At 48.6% G+C, this 12,788-nt stretch overlaps 1 long non-coding RNA gene across 1 annotated transcript in view; it reads right to left on the reverse strand.

The window, feature by feature from the left end:
• The window catches only part of LOC144173477 (uncharacterized), a 74,407-nt gene extending 61,964 nt beyond the window's left edge, over positions 1-12,443 (reverse strand). Inside the window, exon 1 of the long non-coding RNA XR_013323289.1 lies at positions 12,264-12,443. This is a non-coding gene — a long non-coding RNA (uncharacterized LOC144173477). The remainder of the gene's footprint in view (positions 1-12,263) is intronic.
• Positions 12,444-12,788: the final 345 nt, after the last annotated feature.

The raw sequence follows: 12,788 nt of genomic DNA on the forward strand, positions 1-12,788 counted from the left end.
AAAACAGTAGGAAATATTTGGAGCGTGTTGAACGATGACCCACTAATCGAGCATTTTCTGAGATGCTAGTTCTGGAAGGTTTGGTCACGGAGCAAGAATAAGACAGGAGGTCAAACGAGGCTTTCTAGCGCGGCCAGATAATTTCACAACCGCTCATCACCGGTTAATCTAGTGGCATCTGCCGCGGGTGAAGAAACTACGCGGCCACCGCGACCGGCATTTTACTGCGCCGCCACGGAGTGAATTGTGGCCGCTGTCATTTCGTCCATCAGGTGCCGCTGCCCTCTCCTTCGCTGTCGCAGCTACGAAGCTCTGCATTCCGCTTTGGTTTTCATTGTGACATTATTTGGTCGCTGGCCCGCGCCTGCCGCAAGGGCCATTTTACCCCTTCTATACTCTTGCTCCGTGGTTTTGCTCTTGCTCCGTGGCCACTGCAGACAACTGGGCACACTCCAGCACATAACAGGAGAGTGCAATTTTCCCAAGTTCATCCCTACCCCCCTCCCCCTCTCCCCTCACATCAACCCTGAGCGATGGGAGACCTTGTTGCCCAGCCCTGCCCTGGAAGAACAGATCGTGCTGATCACCACAGGACAGGAGTACCTGGAAACATAGGGGGTCCGAGAAAAGGGCACCATCCCATCAAGCGCCTAAACGGCTCTAGAATGCTCAATAAAGTTTGCTCTCTCTCTCTCTCTCTCTCTCTCTCTCTCTCTCTCTCTCTCTCGGGAAAGAAAAGGGTACATCACCTAGAAACTCGAATTATCGTGAAAAGGACGGTTTTACCGCAGTGGCGTTATCTACGGAGATATAATAGTGAGTTTTAGCTAACCGTTTTCAATGATCTGCTCCGGTATCGGCGGCACGCTCAGCGCAACCGGAGCCAATGCCGTTCACGGCCAAGCGCGCCATGCATGCGCAATGGCGCTCCCGCTTGCTATCATAGGGGAGCGGGCGGAAAAACGGTCAGCTAAAACTCGCTGTTGTTGTTATTTACGTTTATCGTTGCCGTTTTTTGTAGTTTATGAAGTTTGAAGTTTCTTTATTTGACCACAAAGCAGAGCGCGCGCATACAAAGGGACTACAATACACAACGGCAACAGCGCAATGTGCTTTGGAAAATGGGAAGAAAGCTGCGCAGATGCAGCGTTACTGAGCCGTATCTTCTATGGCTCTTTAATTACCACAGACAGATGGCACCTGCCCGAAATCCCAGCACACATGGCCTTCAGAGACAGATAACGCGAAGAAAACTGTACATTTCTAGCTGATTGATTGATTGCAGGGTTTAGCGCGCCGACTCAACGCATGCGATGATGAGGCGCGCCGTAGTGGAGAGCTCCGGATTACTTTTGACCACCTCGCGACGTTTAACGTGCGGCGAAATGTCGTAAACAGTTTTTGATTCTCGCCTCCATTCCAAAAGCGGCCACCGCGGCCGGGAACCGCACCCGCGTTCTCAACGTTTGTAGCTCCATACCATAGTAGAAGTGCTGGTGGTACAACCGTTTTATTAGAGACGAGACAGAGATGGTTGAGCAGTTCCTATTTTGCGCTGGGCGTCCTTAATTCATCGGGCACTGATAAAGTGCAACCACATGCGCCCTGTCCGAGGTGGTGACAGAGGTCACCGCTATAAAGTTCGCCAGCCCCGGTGACGGGTTCGGTGGAGAAGTAAGGGTAGAGTCTGGGTGAGGTGGCACACTTAGGTATATTACCTGGTATAAGAAACAAACCAGCGGAGAAAAATGGCCGCGTATCTGCTCCTTTGGTTGCAAATGTCGACGCAAGAGGACAGTCGACTGGCGCTCCTGCCAAGTAAATGTATCCCTTCTCTTTCCCGTTCACCTTTCATGCTGTTCCTCTCCCGCGTCGTTACCCCCAAGATAACACGCTAGAGGTTCGCTCAAATCAATTTAAATTTACCGCGTTCCACTGCTCCAAGTCGGGTTTCTCGATGCCAGCGCTGCCGTACGGCGGAGGCGCGCGTGAATTGAGGCACCCTATTCCAACGCTCATAGAACCTCGTTGCCGAACCCCACGAGCGCTCCAAGCCAAATGTGGATCCCATCTAGTGGAACTTTTCGTTGCTACTGCCGTCTGATTTCTTAAATGCCGCCGGGAGGTATGTAGTATGTCATTTGCTGGCGCAAACACCAAGCATCCATGAATGTTTTTAATATAGGAACACTGCAAATATCACTTATATATTAATTTGCTGCCTTATATTTGCGCAAGGTCTCGTTCTTGTTCAACAATGTTGACAAGTATGAACACTGACACCGGACTTGACGTTTAGATTTGGCGTTGGATATATAAGACTATTGCGCAGCTTTCGTTTCGCTTTGCCGGGTGGCTGAATCAAGTCACAGACAGACAGACAGACAGACAGACAGACAGACAGACAGACAGACAGACAGACAGACAGACAGACAGACAGACAGACAGACAGACAGACCAAAATTTCTCGGTTTAAGTAGCCATAAAAAGACTATCGTCGTTAAAATGGTGCGCACTGATCTCCGCATAAAATAATGTCAACAGCGAAATTAACCGTCATGCCGCTAGCTTTCTTGCCCCTCCAGCTGTTTTACTGCCTACTCCCACGTGAATTAGCAGAATGAACTGAAGCCTAATTTCGCATGCTTCGCGCCGCCCCAAGTAGAACTTTGATCTGTTTTCAAAGCGTGTTCTGACACGGGAGTAAAAGCTGAAAAAACCACAAGGGACGCATATTGATTCGACTTGAGCTCACTGCTGACCGTCGCATCTCTTGGGAAACAATGATTTCCTGGCAATTTCACATTGCCTTCATTATTTGAGCTCTTGAGCCGAAGCAAAAAATAAAAATGGTGCTCATATATCAATGACCAAATTATGGTTCCACTAAGATGGTTTTAATTTATTCACGGAATTAGGAGGTTTCGATGGACAAATCATGAGAGGCAGTACGGGCATCGCATTCTGCACGAAGTTCACTCATCTTGAGGACGCGAATCACACGTCTTGCAGAAAGGAAAAAAAAATACCGTATCATCTACCCAATTTTCAGAAAGAAGTACACAGACGTGGTTGGTGGCGACCTTACCGACAGCTATTTAGTTTCTAATGCGCTTGCATTTGTAGAAGCTGATAGCCCATTTTGCTACGTGTGTGCGCAGAGAAAAATATGAAACAATCTAGGCCCTTGATTTGGACGACCAGCGAAGCATGTCAGCGCATGACCTAGAGGTGGCACACAATTTCGGTAGAAATTTTGCTGTGGGTTTGCGCGGTTAAATCAGGTCTAGCGATATCTCGGTCTTCGCGCCGAAAGCGCGCAGTGAACGCGTGCAGAATTGAAGCAGGTGGTCGGAAAAAATGGCAGTGAGCGTGAGTCCGGGAACAAACGCCAGAAAAGAGAAAAAAAGGCAAACGCCACAAGGGCTTTGCGTTAGTGTGAAGCAGCGCGCGCCGGGAAAGGGAAGCACTTGTCCCATAGGAAGGTACTCCGCTACCACGCGTGCAATATACGAATCACCTTGCGAGGTGAGGTTACCTACGGGGGCGAACAGTAGTCCCCTGGCGATGGCGAGTGAGCGAAACGAGCGAAACAAGTAGTGACAGGAGTGTCCTCCAAGTTCAACAGAAAGTTGTTTGTTTGTCTTTAAGAGCACATCAAGAAGTTCAGCGGAAGATCAACAGAAGGTCCACCTAGGCTTCCGCTTTCACATCGCCGCGATGACTCAATGACTAAAGCATTGTTCTGCTGCGCCTAAGGATGCGCGTTCGATCCCAGGCTGTGGCTGCTGCTTTTCAGATGAAGGCGATGAGCAAAAACTCTCGTGTGTTTACATTTAGGCGCATGTTAAAGATGTCCGGGTGGTCAGCCTTCACAGTCTTGGAAAGTTCTAAGCATCCCCTTAATCTTAGTACTTTTTCTTGCTTCTGTTACCTCGTAATGCGGCGTCATCATTACGCCGAACAGAAACATTGATGGGAATCCCCAGCATCGTTAATCGTGTTCGATTTGTCAAACACGGCACAGAAAGCGCACCAAATAACCGCCACGTTGCGCATGGCGGAGCCCGCCTAGAGCTACTTGTTTTCATCTGTGTTTTGGCGGGAAGCTTTCGACTGGCCTTGGCTCGCTCCCATATCGCCTGTGCGAACAGCTACCAAAGACGCAGCCATGCGTACCTGCGCTATTTCTGAACACAGCGTCTGTCTCTGACGCATACAAATAATTAAGTGTAGGACGTTCATAAAATGTACGAAGTGCAAAGTGCATTCGTAATACTATTGCGCGCGCATACAGAAACACCCATAACTTAATGGTCCCTGCCATGGTTCTTGTATAAATTAATTCACAAGCGCTGTTGGACTACCTTTTTCAACACATTTATCAACAGAGTTACGCCTGGAATTCCCCCTTCATGGAGAATACACGCCTCTGTTGCTCCACCACATATGTGAGGTCTGCGTATGTAACGCACTGTGTAATCTTATTGTTAGGAAGTGTAACGTTCGTGAGGCAACGCTGCACTTCATGTCGGAATCCGTTTTCATTAATGGTTTATTGAGGGCTACGGATTTCTTTGTTTTGTATATCATGCGAGGGAATTTGTTCTATGCTAGATCAATTATGTGCTGGAATTAGATTATGCGTGATGATTCTCACTCAGAGTCATTAACTTCAAAGCACCGCTTTTCTTTTGGAAATTTATCTTCCATTCAGTCATCCCGCAAATATTTATTACATTCTGATTATTCATCTTTCTACTTTTGACCTTTGGTGCGCCGTCTTTAAGCACCAATAAGGTACTATTTGTTCTAACGATATCCGTTCACCTTCTGCCGCCATATACCACTCCCACATGCCTGCATGTCTGTTGTCAATTCATGGCAAACCCACTGGGGGTCCTCTTGGGGCGTGCCTTGCATACACGACCGGAAATTTCTTCAAGGCCACCACTTTCGAGTTGGGGATTAGATTTACTGCGACGCAACGCACATTCTTCGTCTCTGCGAAGGGCGAATGGATAGGCAGATAAACACCGCTGCAGCAGAGTTCCATTTACATCGTTGTTTTCCCTATCGTTCTCGCTAATAGCATATCAAACTGATTAGCGACTTTGCGTACTTGTAGCGGATGGAGAAACGTCACGAGACCTCGAATGAATGCGACAAGGGCAGAGTCAGTAGTATGCTAATCGCGTACGCGCGCGAGATCAAGAAACGGTGACCGCCACGGAGGTCGTCACCCAGAGCAAGGAAGGAGGCAAGAGCGATACTTCCCTCCTTTCTCCCACACCTGCTAGGCGCGGCCTTACTCTGCGGTTGCTAGGAAGAGCGGCGGCGAAAGTGGCCACCCCTGAGGAGCGCCTGCTTGTAACGGCTGTGCAAGACGTTTTGTAAGCTCGTTGCAGCATGCGTTGCAGAATGTGTCTTGCGGGCTTGTACGCCGTGCAGCAACCGGGTTGTGGTTGTTGGCATCCAGGGGTGCGTCTATACATAGATTGCACATGACGTCAGCAGCGCCTGTTCTGGTGAACCACTTTCAGCTCTCTCAGGGATTCTCAAGATAAGAGCATCAGATAAGTGTGCAACCTTTGACAGGGGCGTGTGGTTCACAAACGGGGGAGCTGCACTGACGTCGGAGCGAGCCGTATATAGGAGAATCATGACCTTTCGAAACAGCGTGGTTTGTGTGTTTGTAGCTGCCAAAACAGGAGGAGAGAGAAAACGAAGCGTTTGCCGTGTAGGCCCGAGCAGTTAGCAGCTACTGAAAAATAAGAAGAAATAAAACAGGTGTTCGAACCACTTAAAGAGAAAAAGAGCAGCAAAAAGGGGGAGAAAAAATACAAAATAAGAGAAAACGAAAGGAAGAGAAAAGAAAATAGACACATTGCACTACAACGCGCTTCCTGTGAAGCGGAGCATCGGGGCTTCCAGAAACACGGTCGGTGCATATGTGATACCTACGTGCACAAAGAAAACTTTTTGTGCACACACTTTGAACAACGCACGAAGTTACAAAGCAGGGCTGTTGTAAGACTCTTCCACATTTTGGGGGCTTTCTTTACATAGTTCAGGCCCTGCAGGAGTGATTTATCCAATATTATCTATCAGCAGCTCCGTAACAGCCAGAAGCACGCATCGAACAGGTTAGAAATAGCACTGCCTGTGATTAGCCCTGATTAGTGAAGACATATGTGACGCTTCGTAACTCGGGGAAGGGGGTCTGCACTGGCACATGAAAAAGGGAGTGCGTATACTGCAGGCGCCTTTTGTATGCGCTTTATCTCGTGTCAGTCACGCGCAATTCAGAGGTCCCAGAAGCGCGTTCAGTGTTCTGACACGACCGAAAAACTCATAACCGCAGAAAATTTGTGTTTCAAGTGGAGAATCGCGTGCTCCGTGGCCACAAAGCCGGAAGAAAAATACGGAGTCACGCTGCATGCTTCTCGACAGGGGAGGTTTGAAGATGTGCGAATCGGCTTTCAGAGCTCGCACGCGACTAAGGGCGCGATTCAAGGTCTGCAAAAGATGCCACCACCCGCAAGTTCAACGTAGCAAACGGTGGATTTGGGAGCACTGCGAAAATTGCGGCACAATGGGAGGGATAATTACCGTTAATTCCCACGTTTTTCTCGTTTTAATGTTGACTTGAAATATATAATTACAAGCTTTTTGATTCCCGCATACATTATATCTAGACTTTCGTTTCCAGAAAGCAAGTGGTATAGATATACATTGTATTTGTGAGAGAAAACATTGATGGTGTCGCCAGATAACGCCGTGTAAGAATTTGCACGCAATAATGATCTTTTGCAGATGTATTGCGTTTCCTAAAGTTTAATTTAAAATTTAATGGACTGTCATTAAGAAAAGGACAAGTTCGTTTATATCGATAGGCTACCGTGCTCTAAGAAATAAACACACTGCTTAGTGGAGCAACACGTCTAATACAAGCTACTAATAGCGAAACAGTGAAAAGACGTGTCGCCATTACCGCGGCACTTTTAGTAGATCGGTGTCGAACGAGCGCACGAGAACTTTATGAGGACATGGACGCCAGTCAATGTATAAAAAAAGACTCATGTGGAAGCTGATATTTGATGACTGAATAGCAAAAAAATCAATTTACAAACAATTTAACGTGATTTGGGACCGTATGCCAGGCTGCGAATTCGTAATCGCGGTGATTTGGGTTTCGGCCGCTTTTGCTTTTTGTACCGTCGGATTTTGACCCTTGTACGTGGCCGGATGTGTTATCTCTTGCGCTACTCCCTAAAAAGCGCGTTCTTGATATGGAAATATATATGGGCTCTGCTTTCCACCAACTCCTTGCTCCGCCTTGAAGAAAACGCATTATCGGGCAAGCCACCCGACCGAGGCATCAGAGGCTTGAAATTGTTAAAACTGGAGCGACAGCAACGTGTGGTGCTCGTTGATGCGAAGCGTCGGTGGTGGTATAGCGACCACGATGAACTTGGAGATAGAGATGGCATTGACACTCCGCCTTTAAACCCCTCAAAATGACGAAAATAGTGAGCGATGTTATCAGCAGTCCTGTCAGCGCGAGGCAAAGGGCAAGGGGTCAGACCGTCGTCATTCTGTTCGCCATCGTTCGCAGCAGTCAGTCACGACTTCCTCTAAAAATAGTCCCTCGCCCTGCTTCAATTAGGCGTCGCAGTGTATAACGATTGCTAAGACCCAAGCCCCGCTCTGCCGTCCGTGTAGAAAGGAACAGGACTTATTCCTGCAAGTCCTTAACTGGGTAGTGGCAGTTGGATACTCAATTGCCGTTAGCTGAGTCGCCACGTCGGGGACCTTTATCCCGGCTTCCCAGAAAGGCTTACTGTTGATTGTTGACTGTTCATACAATCGCAGATCGTGCGGTTTAATTCTGGGGTGTCCACCCAAGATCGAGCAAGAGGGGGTGCAGGATATATTTCGGAAGCACCGTGTGGGATGACTGGTTTGGCGGTGTGTTACTCAGTATTATTCGGAGGAAGACTGACCACCGCCATTGAGTGTGAAATGCGGCGTGGGCTGTACTTTGCGCCACACACGGAAAGGCGCCAGGAGGTGTGCAAAGGGGCAGGCGGTCTTCTTCCTTTATGTTCGGGGGGTCGCTGGGGTGAGGTTCCCGGTAAGTAATCTTTAAGGAGACCTTGCGGGCCCACTTATTGCCTGCCAAACTATGTTATTCAGAAGTCCAAGTATGTGGAACATGGGCCGGCGGTCGTAGGGTGAGTCTTAGATGAGTTCGGTTGTGCGTTGCAGAGTTGATGCAGGTCATGGTCTGCGGCTGGCTTGCGCATCTGCGTTCACCCGGCTTGCACGGGAAACAGCCCCCATGCAAAGGGGCGGCTGCAAAAACGCAGGGACTTTTTTTTGTGGGTCGTCGTTTCCATGTCATCGGTAGGGTTTAAATATGGTTCGAGAGTAGCGAGCTCGCAGTTAATTTGCGCGACGGTATCGTCACGCCTCCTTCGTCTTTCCCCAGGAAGTGCGTGAAGTGCGTAGCTCTGGTCAGGACATTGGCCCTGGGACAGTGCCATTCAGAGTGAATGTCGGTGTATTTGTTCGCAAGGAGTCGGGCCATGCTGGGCTCAATGTTCGAGAGAGAGGCGCATGCTTTGAAGCGTTGCGAGCGATGGCTTGGTGCATTCTACAACCGACCCCTGTTCTAGGACTGAATGCAATGGCCGTATCTTGGGCTCAGAGTTGAAAAAGTTGTTGGATCACTTGGTTACTTATTACACATTACCCGATCCACCCGCTCCACCAATGTGATGGTGAAAGAACGAAAATGAACAAGGCTAGGTTGAAAGAAGCGTAGATTGTGTGACAGGCTGTCTCTAGATAGATAATTTATTAATTAAATTCTTGCTCCTATTGTAGAACTAGTATTTGTTGTACCATGACGCTGAAGTTTAAACGCAAACTTTGTAAACACGGGGACATTTAAAGCTGAGATTGAGAGCGCATCAGATACGCTTCGGCTCACATTTGGAGTCTACGTACTCGAGGCCTGAGTGCGAACGATACTACGGAGGTGTACATTGCAACACCCTTCTTGCATGGCGAAGTGTCTGGTCGTAAGGATTAAAAATGCGTCCGTTGATGCTAAAAAAATACCTCCTGTCGTATTAACGTACGGGCAGAATCAGTAGGGCCACGCGACACATTTCTAACGAGGGAGCAGAAATCTTGTGTCGAACTTGGACTTGCTGTTGCTAACATTGGTCGGTCCCTTTCCGTGGTGCCTATGCGTGATCCAAGCATCTTGAAGCCGCCAAGTGTCGTATATGATGTATTTTGCATTTTACGCAGTCCGGAAATAGAGGGAGGGAGAAAGGGTGAGGCTTTTATCGAATCCTGAAATGGGCAGCCCTGCCAAAGGCTGTGGTACCAGTGCCGCTGAGTTAAATAAATTCAAGAAAAAAGCACCCTTTCACGCACTGTGAACATACGCACAAGGCACGTCTCCACAGGCAGATGCATTAAAAATATGCCACCGAAACCACACTGCTGAAACAAACGTTAAACATTTTGTGTTCTCATGGCAACGGCATGGCGCTTTTCCATGTCCCGGATAAAGTTCTGCTTGTGGAAATCTCTCTCACACAGCAAGGAGTCCACACGCACGATCTTTTTCAAGAAAGTTAGCACTCAAGGCGACGTAAAATCCGCGAGTGGTTTATAACTAGTGCAAGCCTTGAAGTCTCCTACGCACGGTTCCCAACGCCCCGAGAGGTACGTTACGCTAAAAGCATGGGATGAAACTGAACGAGCGAGCTGCATCCCTCTTGAGAGAAGAAATTTGAGCTGCACACTGGGCGCTGTGGTTTTTCATTGACATGTAAGTCAGACATGATGTTGCCCTTAACTTTTCCCATGCCGAGTCAACAATTGCCGGGAAATGGGCCGTACGTCTTGCGTTGTCGGCGCGCACAGAGCGTTAAACTGAGGAACAGGCTGCCAGTGTTAAAGTACTTCTGCTTTGAAACCCCGCTAAGGAGGAGAGACCTATGTGTATCGCTCACTCTAGACGCGGACGGTAGTCACGACTATGAAAGGGCGCAGATCTCTGTGCGGGTATTGTAGAGACCGAGGCTGATTTTCGGTAGATGGCACTAACATGTATACGCCTCGAGCTTCGCGATCGCTGCGCCGCCTGCCGCCGCTCCTCCGCAGCGTTGACGGGAATTGCGCTGCGTGGCTGATAGGGCCGCGTGCAGTGTATAGGTTCTGTTTCGCTTCTTTTCGCCTTTCCGCGCCCTGAAAAAAACTTGTTATGGTGACGACTATAGGCAAAGAGTACGTTTAGGTCACTTAAAAAGCAGCTGTGTCTTCGTAGAGTACGCGATCGCCTGCAAGAGCTACCCGGAGAGACGCGGTGCTGCGTGCTTCGTCGCCGCTCTTCCGGGCGTCGGCGACGGTAGCAACATATCACCCCTGTCACCTCCAAAACATCAGGCACAAATGAATTCTACTGTCGCCTCGTTTAGACCTGATACTGGCACAATGAGAGGTTGGCTTCATTTGGCTGCGTGGACGACGAATGCGGCTTCGTCGTTTCGCATATATACGCCGCAGAAAAATATGTTTCGGGGATGTGATTACCCAATATAGACCATGCGAAAATGTAAAGCATATTCCAAGCCTGTGCGTCGTTATATATGTGCCCACACACGCCATATAGCAAGAACCAAGGAAACGAAAGCACAGAAAAATAAATGTTGTGCCAATGCAGAATTTAGAAACATAATGCGCTCTAACGAAAATAATAAAAAAAAACAGTGCAGCTTCTGGCATGCTAAAGACGTTCGTCTAAACGTAAGCCAGGTAGGTTTCACTTGACCAACTATACGCGAAATGCACTGCTATTTCGCGAGAAATCGGGGGGGGGGGGGGGCAGGGAGGGGGACGCCGTGTACAAATGCGGAACGGAATCAACCAATGAACGTTTTAGTAATCCCACACATAAATCTCGCGTTCACTTTCCTTTTGTTTTCCTACTTCAACGAATTCAACGAAGAGCTGATCGTACGGCGGACGCATTTTTGGAAGTATACAGGGTAGGCTGTTCAACAAGCGATGAAATGTGTCGTTGGAAGAGTGTGGTATGTGATAAGGCCGTCTGATTTCAGTTTCTGATTTATTCTGCAGGCTCCCTGTGCCATATGACGATATTTCGAAGAAGCATTTAGTTGCGGACGCGGATTATATTGTAAGCCCGTCTCCGCGCTGCTCGCAGAGGATATATGTAGCAGATGAAGGTCTGCGGGCGCGCACCTCACGACAAGATGACTCTGTCGTGTGCTGATCCCCGAGTATAATTATGCATTGTCCATCGTACTTTTGTTGAATATTCCCGAAATTAACACAGACTGGCTTGTAAATGGTGGTGATCAATATCTGAGGTATAATATTGGCTAACGTAACTGGTGTGCTGTCAGGTATGAGTGCTCCGCTGATTATGTAAGCGCACAAAACCGATTTAAATCGTAGTGTATAGCCGTAGCATGAACATCTGAGGAATCGGTGGTTACGGAGACACGGCTAGTAAATTCAGGTCAGTGTAACTACAATCGGCTCCATCATACGCCGGTTCCGCGACGCTGGCCTGTGACACACACCTGGCGCTTATACAGGCCGAAAATACCACACTAAGATCGCGTCGGAAACATATTTACACTCTCGTAAACACACGCCATTTGCGAACAGAGTGACTGCTCCACACAAACATGAATTTCAAACGCCCACAAACGGTAAATCTCAGTCGTGAACGTGCCGCAAAAGCAGCGGCGGCACTGGGGAGCGGGGCGCGGACTCCCGCGCCTGCTTTCGAAACGGGCCGCTAGGGGGATTTCAGTGGCGCCCCTACAGGCCGCGCTCGAGGCGTATAGAGATGCCCTGAGATGCAGCCCACACGTACAGCTGAGGACTCGGATGCCACTAATCCGTCTGCCCGGCAATACGCAGCTATGTAGACGATACGTGTCACGGACTAACCGACCGACCGACCCGCCGACCGGAAAACCTCGATGAGTTAGTGGATAAATGCTATGATTTTAATAAAACCACAAGAACACCGCTCTCCTTAACTGCTGGAGGTGTCACGATCCTGAATACAACAACCTTGGACAGTCATCCTTGTCGTATTTTTTTCGCGTCCTGCGTTTTGCGTTGATTCTGCTCCCCAAATTTTACACACAACGTGTAACTATACCAGCTATTGTGAGCAAGAAATTTAAATGCAGTCGTACCTGGTTTTCGCTGACACATCTATGCAGCGGCGTTGTCGGTATTAGAGTCTATCCATGCGGCGAATAGGCGGATTGCACGACACCAGAAAAAAAAAAACAGATCGTTTAGCGCAGTTAGTGCAGAAACAAGAGCGCTAAAGACTGGGCGCCCGCTCAGTGCTTACTGATTACCAAGATGCGTTAAGTTCACAAACCGGTGGGGCGAACTTGTTTGTTTCAGGAAGTGAGGCGAAATTGGAGAGGGGTCGAAAGTAAGCAAGCGAGAGGGACCGGGAAATCGAGTTTCACGAAAGTCGGAGGGTGGTGGAGGGTGAAGGGAGGCGAGCGGGATCGGCGGAGAGAAAGAGTGTGTGTGAGCGCGCGTGTGTGTGTGTGTGTGAGAGAGAGAAAGAGAGTGCGTGAAATGGCTAGGGGGCAAAGGGGAAGCTAAGCTAAGCGAACAAAACTGAAAATGGTCAATTGAAGCATAATCTACTTGACTAATAATGAACAATTGCTCTAGATAAGGGATAATCTAGCATTACA

Source organism: Haemaphysalis longicornis, unplaced genomic scaffold, assembly GCF_048455015.1.
Source record: "Haemaphysalis longicornis isolate Haplotype H1 unplaced genomic scaffold, Haemaphysalis longicornis Haplotype H1 scaffold_3, whole genome shotgun sequence".
Classification (NCBI taxonomy): Eukaryota; Metazoa; Arthropoda; class Arachnida; order Ixodida; family Ixodidae; genus Haemaphysalis; species Haemaphysalis longicornis.